Below are 17,581 nucleotides of genomic sequence, written 5' to 3'. Positions count from 1 at the left end.
TCTCTACGACATTCTCTAAATTATTTAAAGTAATGCTTTGATTTTCAGCCATATATTTTAAAATATATTTATAACAATTAAATTTTAATCTACATTCGAGGTATGGTATCTTAGATTCGGCAACCATCACATTTATTGGAATGCTGTTCCTATAGCCCATTGCCATTTTAAGTACTACATTTTAAATTTTTGCATGGAGACATAATAAATCCCTCGTATTTTATCTTTGATCTTACTAAAGCTATATATAATAAAAGCAATGATCTTGGGTCAGCACCCCATCACGTTGAGCGTAGCAAACAGAGAATTCTTACACTGAACTTGCATTTAATCACTAGATTCTTTATATAATAACGCCAATCGATTCGTAGATGAAATTCCAAGGAATTTAATTCTATCTGTTGGATTAATAGTGAAATTACTAACTTTTATTAAAGTATTTTTGTCAATACGCTTAGCCGAATCATTAAAGACCATTAACATACATTTTTCAGGTGCTATTTCGAGTCCTCTATTTTTTTAAAAATTGTCAATATTCGACATTGTTCTTCCAAAATTTGTATTTGATCTGAACAACTATTTTTATCTTTGACGTAAATCACATATATCGTTAGCGAATTCCAATACTGACAGCCTTTTATCTAGAATCTGACTAATTTTTCTTGCATATAAAGCATACAATAAGGGGCTTAGTACACTGTCTTGAGGTAGACCTTTGTTCACTGATTTATCAATAATTTTAGTACATGTAAAAAAGGTAACATTTCCTTCAAAGATTATGTTTTTTATAAAAACAATGATTTTCTTAGGCAAACCGAGCTATAAAAGGTCGTGAATCAGTATATCTGGGATAACTTCGTTATACGCGATTTTAACATCTAAGAATAATGCTAAAACAGGGTTTTTAGATAAAAAAATTTCTTTGTATATCTGTAGTTAAGATGCTTAAATTGTCAATGTATGATTTTTTCTTCCGAAACCCAAATTGAATAGGTAAAAATAGATTGTGTTTTTCCGCCCACCACTGAATTCTTTGCTTAATTAGTTTCTCCATAATCTTTATAAACATGAGGCTAAAAAATTAGGTCTCACTTTATTGGAATTCTCTTTCAAAATGAAAATTAATAAGTTAAGAACATACTGAAGTTCGTCAAATGAGAAGGGACTATCCAAGAAATCAAAGTCAACGCATTTATTGTCATTGTCAATCCAATTTTCCAAATCATTTGAGGCATTAGAAGAAATATTTTTTGTAGCATTTAATTCATCAATAGAATTATACATGATTTGTTCTATTTTTAAATTACTTGAGTACACATTCTTTTCTTTAAAACTATTATTAAAAATATTAACTATTCTTCAAAAAACGCTTAATTTTGTTCTAGAACTAACCTTATTACATATTAGATCAAAAGATGTTGGTTTTTCTTTTTGTAAAGTTTTAGTAACATACATATATTAGTCGACATATTTGATTTACATTTTTGTGGTAGAGATTTTAATACAAAATTTGGTATAAACTCAAAAATTGTATTGTATCTTGAGATTACATTATTATTGGTATATTCGATACTGTTGAATTAAGTTTGATTTTGTTCAAGTCTATTAAAAAATTCTTGCCAATTTAATTTTTTTAAATTATACCTGTTGTTTACTTTATATTCAAATGTAGATTTCATATTGAGTTCTAAAACAATTGGAAAATGGTCACTCAACCAACGATCATCCAATACATACCAGTACAACTTAGGAAGGAGATCCGGAGAACAGAAAGTTAAATCAATATTCGATTTTGAATAGCCAGAGTAAGATAATGAAAAATGAGTGGGACTTTTATCATTAAGCAATATTATGTTATCAAAATCTAAGCTATTAAAAATTACACATCCATTTGTACAGTCGTTTTTACTTCCCTAGAATTGGTGATAGGCATTGATATCCCCCGTTATAATAAAGTATTTAGAGTCATGATTAATGACAGCATCCTTTAATTCATTCCATTCATTCATCGTTAAATTATTTATTACATTATCAACTTGCTGTGCTCTATAAAAGGCTGTTACAAGTAATTTCTCATATTTCAATTTAACTATGATTGAACCTATTTCTAGGGTTTTGTCTGAGTACTCGATATTAGTCAATTCATAAAAGAGATTTTCTTTTATACATACGATATATCTAGAGACGATTTTGGAAAACGAACTTGAACTTTTATTCCTTTGTTCATTGGATGCACTTTGAATTTGGCTTACAGTTTAAACTTCAAAATTGTTGGAGTCACTAACTCTATTCGAGTATTGTGTACTAACTATTATTATTGTGGAACTGTATAAGCAAAGCTCAAATTAATTTTAATAATAGCAAAAGAAATAAAATACAACCAAGAAAAGCATGGATAAAAAAAGCCATACTGATGATGTGTAATACCAGAGAAAAACTATGCTATATCTGGAAAAATGACGAAAACAACTCCAACAAACAACTACAAAAATTATACAAAGTGACTAGACCGTATTATTATCAAAGTCAAAGAGACGTGCTTGCGTCTGCCCTCAACTTAATGTGATTAAAACAAAAAGTATTATTAATAAAGCTTCCATTTTTACTGCAGAATGTATCGCGCTTTCTGATGCTATGGATATTGCATCAAAATTCATAAACTATAATATTGATATATTTACTGATGATATATTAAATTATCATATTTTAGAGATTCGAAGTAAATACGTAACATTTCTAAAAAGATCCAATAGCAAATCTAAGCTAACTATCCACTCGGTTCCTTCACACACTGGTCTAAGCGGCAATGAATTAGCCGACCTACACGCTAAGAAAGCTACAGAGTTCCTTCCGTTTGTCAAATGCATACCATATAATGATTTCAGGCCAGTCTTCAGGAAAATAATAAACAATGAATCGATCAACAAGATTAAAACCGAAGGTTTGACTAAAGGCAAAACCTACTTTGTATTGTATCAATCCTACAACTCTCGGCCTTGGTTTACTGAAAGGTCGCTTTCACGCGAATTCATTGTGACTATCTGTCGTAGTAGAAACAATCATCATAGTCTAAAAGAATCGCTGTTTAAAATCAACGTGGTTGAGGACGCTATGTGTGAATGTAAATGGGGAGTACAGGACTTAAACCACCTTATATGGCAATGCCCACTATATGATGAACAGAGAAAGTATTTATTGAAATCATTAGCCAAAGTTAAATACCCCCATTTGACATCAAATGTTTCCTAGGTAAACCACATATGGTGCAAATGGTGCATAGATTTATCCAAAAATGTAAAATTAAGATATAAGATTTGACACAATATAAGCGTTCACAGTTATTATATTATTTAAGTATTTAGTATATGTATATTTTATCTTTCTTTTTGTAAAATACTACTTTTGTATATAGCTAAATAACTTTTGTATTATGAAGTTAATAAAGCTATAAATTAAAAAAAAAAAAAAAAAACTATCTCAAAAAAACAGCAGTAAAATGAAGAGAATAAGGTATAATTGTCTGCAATTACCAAAATGAGAATTACAAATAAGCATTAAAAATAGGTAAATAAGAGTAATTAAGTATTTTAATAAACTATTAAATGAACTGACAATAAGAACAAAAATATAAATAGTAAAGAAAAGATAAAAAATGAATAAGAGACAACGTTTGAATCATTTTTATTATATCTTAATAAATTAATGAAAAATATAAGTGCAATAAATTTAAACGTTTGTTACAAAAAATAAACTATAACAGGGATGCACATCCTATATCGGAAGTCCATAAGGAGACTAAGTTATCTGATAGTTTACTATAAGATGTTAAAACCTTGTGACGAGAGCAAGCAGTACGCTTGCTCCTCGTCTGCCCTCCTTCTCTCTCTCCCTCTTATCGCTCGGCATGGCGACGTGGTCAGCGTTGAGCGCATATATTTATTGCGCCTAACCACTGGCCTTTATGTTTTCCAGCCGCCGAAGATTGCCGAGCAAGATTGAGAGCGCCCGAAGAAGCAAGAGCGCAGCGACTATGAGGTAGACAGATTAGATTAGATTAGATTAGTTCGTTTATTGCGCCAATGAGGTGGAACCCCGTCTGGCAGTTTGGAAAATGTACATAACAAAATAATAACAAAATTTAAACATGACAAAAGAGGAGATGCAAAGATGAATAGTGACGCATTTAACTGTTTGAAGAAGATGAATTACGTGAAACTGTGTGAGTAGTATATACGGTGAGCAGCGAGTTTCCACAGTAAACACTAAGAGTATATATGTAAAAATAAAAATAGAATAAAATATGAAAATATAGTAAAATAAAATATATAAAGAACAATATAAATGAGTTATCAGATAAAACGACAAAATTAACAATAATAAAAGATGAAAAATAATACTAAAATAATAAAGACAATAAAGGTAATAGAGAATAATAAAAATAATAAGAACAACAAAATACTAAAAGTAGTAAAAAATAATAAAAGTAGCAAGAGTAGTAAAGACACGAATGGCACCTGTTTTACGGAAGGAAGGTCTGAAAAGAGGAAAGGTATAAAGGTGGATCGACGTGCGTTCGGCTAGAAAATAACCATTCAATTAGCTATTTCATGAACCATAGGTCGATAGAGGGGTAAGTGTGGGACGATGGATAATTTTGGGAGAACGCGGCTGGATTGACCCTGTTTGGTATGCGAGTATAGTATAATCGGACAGTGCCGGTACTGGCATTAACTTCTCGCGAGTCGCCCTCTCCGATGGGAAAAGCTCGTAAGGTGATGCCTGTCTCTTACGGCCTGAGATTTCGATAAAAGGCAAAGTACCAACAGAAGCAGAGTTAATTTGAGTGGAAGGAGGGGATTCCAAAAAAACGCCACCGGACTGATGAGAGTTGGCCACAACCGAAGACTGAAAAGAGCAGGCACGACAGGTAAAGGTCGCAAGGTCAGGGTTTGAGGTTATATGGAAACAGTGTCGATGGAAAGATCTATCACAGGACTTGCACTGCAGGATATTAGCATCCAGATAACTCAGCGCTTCACCACACTCGGCGCATGAAGACAAGACCATTTGATAAAAATGAAAGGTTTGAAAATTTAAAAACTAGTTAAAACAAAAAATAAAAATTCATAAAATGTGTCAAAAAGTTTCCCATATCTCCTCCCCGGATCTCAAAACTTCGCAAGAAACTGTAACAAGTGCGATAATTTAAAGGACCGATTGGCACGACTAATTGAACATAGTTTGAATTTCGCGCGGAAATTTGAGTCACTGACCAGTCATAAACGGTAGTTGTGAAAAGTCTGGATTTAAGAGATTTGAAAATTGGCGCCTCAGTGGCACCAACTCAGTTAAGGATCAAAAATTGGCGGGAGATACAGGAGTAAAATGATGCCATTTACAAGAGACGGTAAGAGAATTCGCAAATTAACCCAGAGATGATTGAAACGCAAAAATAAATAAGTAACTTATCCGCAAAAATGAAATGAAAAAAAATGATTGGTGAAGCGAACGCAGAAAAATTACATTGCAAAATTCATGAAAAAGTAAGTAAGATAGAATAAAATTAAAATTAAGATTAAAAATAAAATTGTCTAGCGTGTAGATAGCGCTAGATCAAAATACAACAGTATAAACTAAGTAAAACAAAACAAGATAAAGTAAAATAAATATAAATTAAAATAAGCTTAAAATTAAAATAGCCATCGCGATGACTAAGCGCAAGAATAAATTAAGTTAAAAGTAGTGATGCGGCGAAGAGATAGCACCGGCTATGAGGAGTCTCTCCGAGAAGATTCAAATATGTGGATAACGGTAAAAATAGTTGACACTGGTACTTAGCAGCAAAAGTGTTGGAAGTGTTGCATTCGGTGAGATGTGTGATGTGTAGTGTGTAGAGTGTAGCGGTCCTGGTGTGGAGGCTGTGTTGTTGTTTGTGTTGTTTGCAGAAGTGTATAGATCAAAACTCGTTAAAATTGGAGATTTGATGAAGGTTATGTTGTAACCAGGCAGGCGGTTTATTCATCCACTGGCCAAAAAATTGACTAAAAGCCAAGAATTTTTAGCAGGAAGCGCAGTGGCCAGCTGGACGAACTCGCCTGCAAAAAAATGCCGCTCGAGGAAGTGGCAAAATTGAGAAAATGTATATTAAGGAAGAGAGCCTCAAAGACCAGTGTGTCGTTACTCACCGAGAGAGAGAGAGAGTTAGCGAGCATGCTAGAGTGCGCGCCTATGCACGCACTATGCAGGTTTGGGCCGGCGTGTGACGCGCGACCAATTAGCGCTTTTGTCGCACGCCGCCTAATGAGTGGGCTTGGTGGGAGAGCCCGGCGAGAGTGCGAACGCTGACCATGCGTCAAGTCGCGTGAGACAGCCCCCGGAAGAAAGTTAAAGAGAGAAGTTGGAAGTAGCGAAGAAAAGAAGCAGCGCAAAGAGAGAAAAAGAAGTACACGTGCAGCAGTGACCAGACCAGGGCGAGACGAGGCTATGTGTGGCGACAACACCTGCAGCAGGGCATTCAGTGTCGCCCTCGCCACCGTGCACGGCACGACTTCCAGTGGGTTCACCACGGGCTACGCCGAGGAAGACGTCCAGCCAGCGGCCAGGTCAACTCCCCGTTGCCGGCTCATCGCCAAGAACAAAGGTCAGGTTATCTCTCTCTCCCGGTATTTTTCTCTCTCATGGTGATGCGCGGCCGCGTAGGAACGATAGGTAGCCAGGCAATCCCTTGCCGGCTACGCTCATCGTAACGCGGTAGTGAGGTTTCGGTGTATCTTTTCTTTTTTTTACTTGTAAGGAGGCGAATGGTCAAGGCGATTTAGTCGCCGGGCAATTCGTCCTCCCGCGTTAGTTTAAGTTGTTCTGTACATGTGCGCGTGAGGTAAACTTTTATTATAACCGATTTTGTATTTGTTTGTCTGAATAGATTTAAGTTGTATGTTCTAATTAAGGAAAATTATTTATTCGTTCGACCTATCCTCTCGTTCCCCGATTGTTAAAGAGCGAAAGTGCCTCTCTTACTCTCCCCTTAATAAATTGGTGACGTCAGTGCCGAATAAGGCGCTGCCCTCGTTACAACCTACTTGTGTGCAAATGGTATGTGTAACTTATACTTAAAAGATAAAATTTAAAAAAGATTATATCTACTGAAAAATTTAACAAGATAATTAAAATAAGTAGCAAACTCGTTTGCTAACTCATTGGACGGGAAAAATGATTTAAATGATCAAACATAAAGAGTATATATAATTATATTCATAGTGAATAAGAACGCAAAATATGGAAAACGTTGGTTTATTAATTAGATTAATGTGTTACTCATCAATATGAAAAAATCAACTAACTGACAATAATAAAAACAATTTTCAAACGAACGCTCTGAATGTAGTGTAGAGAGCAATTTAGCCGCCTTAAGGTGCACACACTAATTCGTCCCACAATAGCCAATAGCGACTTATTTTTCCAACTTGATTGAGGGCACCAAACCACCGTTCCTAAAATCAGCAATTGTCGGGGATTCGAGTCTGAAAGGGGCGAAATGACTGCGTAGCGTGCGACTGCGTATTATTTTTGCGACTTCGTATTATTTCTTTATTCTAACGCTCCTTGCTCCTGGATGGTCGCGGCCGATCAGCTCGGTCAGCACGTCCTTCTCTCCGGGTCAAAGTACGAGCAGATAACGGCGCGCAAGCGGCTGTCTCTCTGAAAGCGGAAACGTCTTGCAAACTCGAAACGCCTTAACTGTAAATTCCGATCGCGGGTGAAAACAAATTAGGTCAGCATGCAGGGGAATTTCGATTAGCGAAGCAACAGTAAATTGATGACACTCATTTCACAATTTACTTCTTTATTTCCAACAACAGAAACAAAATCATCTACACTCGAGTCGGTTGGTAAATAGCGGTTAGTCAACACGATTTAGTCAAAATTATCCTATCCACGGTGGTGACAGATCCATGCGTCCCGGCGGAATGAATAACGGGACGAATATTACGCTTTGCAACACTTAAATTTTCCGACAACGAGCGGCACTTTTCCTACCTGTTTATTCGAACGCTCTAATTTTCCCTCACGCTCGAGTTAGTCAGAAAAATGTTGATTGGTCAGTGTGATTCGGTCCGGAATATTCTATTCATGATGTCGACGGATTCACACGTCCCGGCAGAATAAATAACGCAACGAATCACGTACAGCAACACTAGATTTTCACTAAAACGAACGACACTTTACCTACTTACTCACTTTGAATTTGCTGAGTTGTTCTCATACAAAATCACTAAGTCTTGACAAGGCTCATAGGACTGCAGCTAGAGCGACAACCAGTAGTAAAATGAATGAGCGGCGGCTTTCCACGAATGAAAATGTCTTTCCTCTTCTTATTCCGAGAAGAAACCCTATCATTAATTAATATGCAAATTCGGATATTGGTAGCGCCCTTCGAATATCCTCGTTGTCTCGATTTTTCACTCTCTTTCAACCCTCTCTCCTCTCACTAAGGCGGTCAGCATTAATTAATGTGAGGGGTTTACCCCTACTCAGCGCTAACATTTGATGCGGGCGGAAATCTAATTTTTCTTCGTATTCATCTATTGATCCAATCAGTAAGTGATGTCAGTGGTGCAATTAGTCAGAATTTCGAATCTGTTAGTTCAAATCGGTCGGTAATGTCCATTTAGCTACTTCACTTTATCAGACTAGATCACTTTAGCAGATGCATACGGATCTATTAAATCACCTACATTTATTTTCTTTTTTGTTGTATTAAAAATCCTATTTTACATGTTATTCTTTTATTTAAGTCATCTTTTTCATACATTTATTATTCTAATTTATCACCCAGCGCCTTCGCAGTCGGATTAGAATTCACAATATACTTCTCGCAATCATTTTGATTTTTCACTCATCAGTAAATGTCAGGTAACATCTACATCAGTTTACATGCGTATACAAATAATTCAAAAAGTGTCGGTCACTTACGCATGCGCGCCTTTAGTCGTTCGCTGTCTTCTTCTAGTCACCCTTTCTCTCTAGCTCGCTCGATGGTGATTATTCCAGCGGTTGGTTAAGCGATCCTGAGTCTCGAGTGAGTGTGTGTGTGCAGTGTAAGTTTAATGTATTGTAGATTTTTCGGGTTCATATTACATGTTTTCCTCGACCCCCCCCCCGTGAGTGCCGGCATGTATTGTGTGGGTGTGCGTGTGTATACTCTGTCGTCTTACGTTTTCGTCGCGTTTATTTTCCCATTTCCGTGGATTTATTGACTTTTCCGTATTCGCGTGGACGGTTCGGGAGTGAAAAATTCACCGGTTTTCCATCGAACGGCACGTCAATTATGCAGTCACAAATGATCGCCATTTTTCTTTCTGTGTCGGTGTTAAGTTGAAGTAGTGTGCCGTACGCTTCTTTATTTCAAACCCGTGTAGCTGCAATTGTAACGTCGTTTCCTCGGTCGTGGGTAAGCGGAATTACGAACAAGATGTTTCATTAATTTTAGCGGGCGCGATTAATTATCCGCGGAGTCACGTGGTGAGAATGAGCAGCGGACACTTTTGCTAGTGATATTTTGCATCACAGTAGTAATAATAACAAGTCGGAGCGATTTTATAATTTGTGTATGTGTTCTCTCGTAATAAATAAATAAATATAACACTTTTGTAATGTAAATAATTTGTTATCGCAATGTTACTAAATGAAAGCTGAGATGCTAACCTACAAACCTATAAACTCTTGTGATACGTATATCAAATTATTACAAAGTTATACTGTTGTAAAATTATTCATAAAATGCTTTATTTTAGAAATGTGACTAAATTATCTTGTGACATTTTAATTTCATGAAATTCGGAATAGTTTGATATTTTTTTTTGAAAGGGTTTAATCTCAGCTTTGAATTGGTAATATTACGATAACCCTATAATGCTTAGTGTTTGATCTAATCAACCGAATCATTAATCGTGGAAAGAGTTATGAATAAACTAATTATGTTGTGACGGTAAACGTCAAATTAGCGCTGATAACCTAACTTAATTGCTGCCTGGGAGGGCAGCACCTACCGGGGGGACGAAATACGTAACGAAGGAATTCGGCGCGCGAGAGACGGAACGCGCGCGATTGAAACCGAAGGAGTGAAGCACTGGCCATCATCACGTTCGCTCGCTTTTGTTTCGCCAACGCCGATTTACGTGCCGCCGATACCGGCAGCCTACAAAATACGTGCCAGTGATCCCGAGAAGTGACCGCTACCGCCAAGGTGCCATACAACTACCAGTTCGAGACCAGGTCGTGAGAGTGTGTGTGAGGTTCCGCCATCGAGGGCGAAACCATCGTATGCGCGAACTCGCGATCCGCGACATAAACAATAGAACAGTTTTCTCGCTGTGCGACTCGTCTGTGTCACCTTCGTACGCCTGCGATAATAAGGTAAGCTGGCCAGCTTAATCTCGCGATCGTGATTGCATGTTTAATAATTAATTTCCGACATTCGAAGCATGCATGTAGCGGCTCCAATAACAAAGAGCAGCGAGCGTCCCGACAATACGTGTTGTCGATGAGCCAGCGTCGATGTAAACAAACGCGCGGGCCATGTAGCATTTGAGTGATAATAAAAGGTTCTGTTCGTATTACTAACAAGTGTTTTTCGACTCGCTTATTTCTTATAGCTTCCACTCACTTTTTCCTAGATTAGATGACTTATTGGTTGACTGACGCCTGTCTCCGCATGCTCTCCGGACTACATTTTGAGCATAGATTATTACGTTCGCCCTTTCAACAAAGTCGCGCGAATAAAAATATAATTAAACGGTATTACCCCGTTACAATGTATATAATAAATTTCACAACAAATAAGGAATTATAGTAGGATTGAAGTGAATTGTACTGAATAAAAAATCAGATTCATACTCTATTTAAGCCATTTTAACACGAAGTTAACGTTACAGATACACAATAACTATAGAATAGATCATATATTAAATTTACAAGATTTTGAGGCTTGTTTAGTCTTTATAAATTTAAGATTACCTAGCTAAGTTATATAGTTGATCGCTTATCAGCACAATTCGTACAAACAATCGGCATTTCCTTAGTAATAGGAAAAGTGTCTCCAGTTGGAGAGGTGCAGTTCAAATGCCTGGCAAATGAAGTACTTTTGCTGCTTCGCTCCTAAGTACAATATAAGATCCAATGCTCACTAGGTTTAAAGATATTCCATAGAATATAATATATACTCAACTAAATGAGTGAAGGCACCATTCTAAAACCATTCTTTTACTTTCATCCCAAATAAGCAGAAGCTGACTATCATATTATATTACATTTTTTATTTTACTCTAATTGTAAATTCAATATAACATGAAATGATTTTGAAGATTTTGTATTTTGTGCTTTTTTCTTAATTTACAAGTAAACAAATTTATTTAGAATGCTGACTACAATGACCTTTTTGTAGGTAATTAAAAAAAAACAATTTCTAAATAAAACTTTTTCTGCAAAAGTTATTATTTTTGAAACTGTTGAACTCGATATCCGAAATTAACGCTGATTAAACGCGTGCGATTATAAGCTACTTTTCACGCGAAAATACATGTGCAAAATTCAAACTTTTCGCACACTATGCAGAAATAGTACATTTTCTTAAGGCTTTTTTGATTAAACGAGAATTTTTTGGCACGAGCCGGGGAGAATGTTGTAACGAGAAATTTTTTGAGCTTATACACTTATATAACAGCATGAAACTCACTGTAAACATAGATATATAAGCAATACATTTGCATTATATACGTCGCGAATGATTTCATTGTGCTGATTACAAATTTCGAGTTGTCAATCTCTTATTAAATATTGCATCGGCAACACATACGTTTAACCCAATCTAAATATCGCACGACTTGTTGCCTAATGAAATCTCAGGTATATTCAAGCTATTATAAATTGTTTTTCCATCATCCATTCATGATTCCCGGTTTATTGATTATTAATAAAAATAACATTACCCCTTTTGTTGAAAATGTATACTTGTACTGTTTTATTGCGCATACACGCGCACGTTTAGAGATATTGAAAGTGGAAGAGCTCGCGTGTGAGCCGCCAGTGCCATCGAGTTGAAGTCAACGACGTCGACTTCAAGCGAGGCTCTCTCTTCTTTTCACCACGAAAGCGAACTAACCTTTGTATAAACTCTATTGTATCAATTAATTACGTATATTAAAGCGTATATTTTTTATTGTAAGAATTACAACCCCACCGGTTCTAGGCCCAGGCCGCTGGCTTTTTATCACTTACAATATCCAATATCGATACACGTGCAAATTTTTTTTTGGTATGTAAATTTTATTTTAGTGTATATACTGATTTTGTAACATGTGTCGCGTGATATTACCCAAAATAAAATGACAGAAACATTAGACCTGAATAGCATTACGAAATTCAACGGACAAAATTTTCAACTCTGGAACATCCAAATGCGTGCTGCCCTTGTTGCTCACGAGTTACTGAGCATCATCGAGGGAACAGAAGTCAAATCCAAGCCAGCAAACCCAGTTATCAATGCCAACACAAAAGAAATAGCGACGTGGACAAAGAAAGACGCCATAGCAATGTTTTTTTCTTTCTACTACCATGGAATACTCCAAACTAGTGTATCTTATTACTTGTATTAGTACTAATAGTACGTAGAAGAAGCTCTCCAAAATACGTGAACAGAAGAGCGCATTGAACAAGTTTGGCCTGACAACAAAATTCCACGAATATGAAATGTCTCTCGGAAACTCAATCATGCAACACATAGCTAAATTGGAAAACACCGTGAGTCAACTAAAGGACGTTGGTGAAACAGTGTTGGATGTCATGATCATACGAGGGGGGGGGGGGTCAATAAGTCTTTACAAAATCCAAGAGATGGCGCTCGTCACGCTTAAATTATGATGTTTTTGGCAAGCAATACTACTAACTAGATATCGTATAAAGTTTCAGCTCGATTCATTAAGTCGTTTTTTTGTGAGCTTTGGTTGAACAAAAAGTTATTGGTTTATTTGAAAAATGGAAAAAACAGAGTTTCGAGCGGTGATAAAACATTTTCATTTGAAAGGCCTTACACCAAAAGAAATCACAGTTGAGTTGAACGCCGTTCATGGCAAGTCTGCCCGTGTTTAAGACTGTTTATAACTGGGTAAATGAATTTAAACGCGGCCGTACAACAAAAGATGAACCTCGTTCAGGACGCCCCGTAGAAGTGAGTACGCCCGAAATGGTCAACAAAATCCACGATATGGTGTTGAGTGATAGAAGATTAAAATTGCGAGAATTAGTTGAGGCCACAGGGGTATCAAAGGGTACAATCATTTCAATTTTGCATGAAAAATATATGGGATGAAAAAAATATCAACAAGATGGGTGCCGCGTTTGCTCACTGTTGAAAACAAACGAACCCGCGTGGTCACCTCTGAGGCTCTTTTGGCACGCATACGTCGTAATCTGGAAGACTTTTGGCGTCGACTCGTAACTGTAGACGAAACATGGGTACACCACTACACTCCTGAAACCAAAGAATAGTCTAAACAATGGATTACCGCAGGAGAACCAGCCCCAAAGAAGGTAAAGACAGTAAAATCAGCCGGCAAGATTATGGCCACGGTTTTCTGATACTTAATACACTTTTTCTGATAGTTTGATACACTTTTTCTGTTATTAACTTGCCTCTCCAGTAATATCTTTTTATTTTTTCTTTATGCATTATGTTTTAATCAACTTTTGAATCAATTGCTACTTGTGCATCTACTCACTATCCAGTTAACTAAACGCATACACACGTATACACGTATCAGAGAAGATGCGACGTTGCCAAGGCGAGTACTACTTGAGTCAACTCAAGAGCTGAACGTTCATTTAATTAGACGGGTACGTGGGAAACCTCCTTAACCTCAAGCGTAGTCCGCTTGATTCATGCTTATAAAGTCTCTTAATAGTTTTAAAAGTGACTGAAATGCATAATGTTCATCTGTGGCATAGGAGAATAGCACACCTCAACCATGAATATCTAAATAAATTTCGCTAAGTTGCCACAGGCATTCAATTTGAAAACAATTTACTTATCAATTGCGAGACATGTGTTGCAGGGAAGTTAATGAATAACAGTAAATGAGCGAGTAAGCCACTGGAACGTATGCATTATATTACTATTAATGTACTCGTATAATTTAAGGTTGTTCTATTAAGTCACTGAACTACACATTCATCCCCAAAAATTTGTATGAATTTTGAAATTATAAACAATTTGTTAGTCTTTTGTTACCTAGGTTACTAAACGTTTTTTAGAGAAATAAAATTCTGAAAACATATTTTTTAATAAGGCTTGTATGAGAAACGTAACATTTTTTATAAATACTTCTAAAATTTTATTACATAAATACTGGACAAGAATATAAAAAAACAAGTTAATTAAAGCCGAATGATTTTTGAGATTGTTTAGACCAAAGGCCTTTAAAGATGAGTGTATGAGCAAAACACAAATAAAAGAGTGGTATAGGCGGTTTAAATGTGGACGCAGATCTGTTGACAGATTCTGGTCTGTTTTTTTTCGATTATAAGGGCGTTGTACACCACGAATATGCTTCTACAGGCTTGACAATCAACAAAGAATACTACAATGTAGTTTTGATAAGATTGTGTGATACAATCTATTATGAGAAAACGACTGCAACTTTAGGAAACCGGTGACTGGCTTCTTCATCACGACAATACTCCAGCGCACGCATCATACCTTGTGCAGCAGTTTGAGCAGTTCTGCATTTCTGAAGAAATATTTGGTTTTGGTTATTATTTTTCTTTCGGTTTCAATTTTGATTACAAAGGTTTATTAGGAAAATCTTGAAAAATATAAGCTGGTTTAACAAGGTCGATTAAAACTTTGATAGGTTTGTTTTGAACAATTTGTAAATGATTTATTTCTAACGCTCAAGAACCTTGTGAGTACCGGTCAATAGTTGTTAAAGAGCTTTCAATACTGGGCCTTTTTTTAAAAAAACATAATCAACAGTTCAAAGGTCAACTAACTCAGACGTAGTAGTTTGAATATTTTTTTTAAAAGATGAACGAATTCCAAATAAAATAAGAGGAAGTGCTTCAAATTAATCAATGTCAGAATGCGATATAATAATAGTCTTCAATTGTCGATGAAATCTTTTAATCAGATCACTAAAAACAGGATGCCCACTTGTTATATATAAATATCAAAATTTTTTTAAAAATTTTTGAAAGTATAAACTGCAAAATTGTAATACTTTATTAGCAGTGACATTTTGAGAGCAACCAAAACGAGAAATCTAACTATGTAAATTTTTTTTCTTAAACATCTCAAGATTGTCAGAAATCATTTATAAATTGTTGCAAACAAGCCGCACCTTATTAATTTCAATAAATAATCCAAGAGATGCTTCATGACGAGGATATGATATCAACGTGGCATATTTCCAATAATTTTTACACTTTTAATAAGCTTTTTTTAACTCCGGATCCTATGGTATTTCTTGAGAGCTCTTAAGTTAAAGTTGACTGAACGTTTTATGTAAAAGCGCTTCCAACTTTAATGCATGTGGTTATTCCATATTCCATGGTAGATTTTTACAGAAGATAATAAATCTTCTGTAAAAATCTACCATGCTAAGAGGACAACGCAAGCCCTGAGCAGTTTTCAGTAACGGATAATCTTGTTAAGTTTAATCTTGTTAATCTTTTCTTGTGGTAGTTTAAGTCTATTAGCAGATACAATATAACCAAGAAATTTAATGTCAGCTTCTCCGAAAATACATTTTGCAGAATTGATAACGCAACCATAACTTAAAAGACGTTCGAACAATATTCGCAAATGATTTCGATGTTCTTCAGATGAACGAGGAAAAAATAAATAAATCTTCGATGTGACTTTATTAATGAATCGTTGAAAAGTTTGACCGGCATTTCGGGAACCAAATGTCATAAATGTAAATTCAAAAAGGCCAATAGGAAGTAATTTGTGCTGTTTTACAAATATTAGCTGGATTGACAAAAATCTATTGATATGCTTTTACTGAATCAGTCGTAGAAAAAATAGTGCAGCCATCCAAAGAATCAGCAAAATTGTCAATGTGACGTATAGCATATATACAGGGTGTCCCATTTTAAATGACGGACCTGAATATCTCGAAAAGTTCACGTTGTACGGAAAAATTATTTATACAAAAGTTATTCAGGACGGTGAGGATCATCTACTTGTCAGATCAGTGTTCACCTTGAGAATGATTTTCAAAATTATTTGAAGGTCAACTTTGTTTTTTTAAATGGAAACCCCTATTTTTTATTCCGGATTCGGATAGAGCGGGAAATTTTATGTTCAAATCATATAATATGTGTGGGGTCCAAATGATGGTTTGAATTCTACGTGAAATTGTACCATCAAACTTGAAGTCTACGCATACGTCGAGAAAGCAGCTTTTCCGAAAGAGGTATGGGATGAGTTGGTGAAAACGTACGACGATAAGGGACTTGCACGTAAAGTAACTCTATTACAAAAGGCAACGATCATCAAGTTCGCAAGCTTTAAATTTATGGAAGACTACATTTTTTGGATAATTTCGGCAACAAAAAAGTTAAGAGCCTACATGACCATTTCGCAAGGAAGTGTACTGCTATGAAACGCAAGGAAAATTATAAAGCTTGCGCAGTCACTACAATAGACAGAGGCTAAAAAGAAGATACTGTGTGTGCGCTTTTAATCATGCTGCCCAAGCATGACACTTACATAATTGTTGTTGATTCCTCTCTTATCAAGGTGAAATATTGTGTACCGAGAGCTTAGGATGTTTTGTTTGCCATGAATTTAACGAGTGATGCTTGTCTGAAAGATTGGATACTTGATTCAGGTGCCTCTACACATATGTGTTGCAGTGAAGTGCATTTGATCAACGTACTCGTATGTAAATCGAAAACATTGAGTGTCACAGCAGCTAATAAAGTTAAAGTGCCTGTTGTAGCAGAAGGTAATTTGATGCTCCGGTATGTCAGTACGGATAAGAGTTCGAAAATTTTACCATGTGCTGATACTAACTTCGAATTTCATTTCAATTAGTGTAATAACTAAACAAGGCTGTCAAGTAGTATTTACTAGTAGAAAAATGAGGTGTCCCATTTAAAAAGTAAGATTGACTTCGAAATGACTTTGGGGGTGGGGTGGGAGTCATTTGGAACCCACACATATTACATGATTTGAACGTAAAATTTCCCACTCTATCCGAATTCGGTATAAAAAATAGGGGTTTCCATTTATAAAAACAAAGTTGACCTTCAAATAACCTAGAAAATAATTCTCAAGGTGAACACTGATCTGACAAGTAGATGATCCCCACTGTCCTAAACAACTTTTGTATGAACAAATTTTTCGTACAACGTGAACTTTTCGAGACATTCAGGTCCGTCATTTAAAATGGGACACCCTGTATATCAGGGATTGTTCGAATACTCAATGTTCGATAATCTCCGTAAAGTCGCTAACTAGTTTCATTCTTGCGATCTAAGTGAAACGAAGATGACTGTGTCCTTACAGATGGACGAGCAA

General features: G+C 35.9%; 1 protein-coding gene across 8 annotated transcripts in view; it reads left to right on the top strand.

Annotated features, from left to right (window-relative positions):
• Window positions 1–17,581, top strand: part of LOC131675061 (paired box protein Pax-5) — a 399,649-nt gene that overhangs the window by 156,545 nt on the left and 225,523 nt on the right. The gene's annotated exons all lie outside the window — the stretch shown is intronic.

The sequence above is a fragment of the Phymastichus coffea genome, unplaced genomic scaffold (assembly GCF_024137745.1).
Source record: "Phymastichus coffea isolate CEN01 unplaced genomic scaffold, Cenicafe_Pcof_1.1 PCOF00016, whole genome shotgun sequence".
Taxonomy (NCBI): domain Eukaryota; kingdom Metazoa; phylum Arthropoda; class Insecta; order Hymenoptera; family Eulophidae; genus Phymastichus; species Phymastichus coffea.
This window is presented reverse-complemented; position numbering and strand designations above follow the sequence as displayed.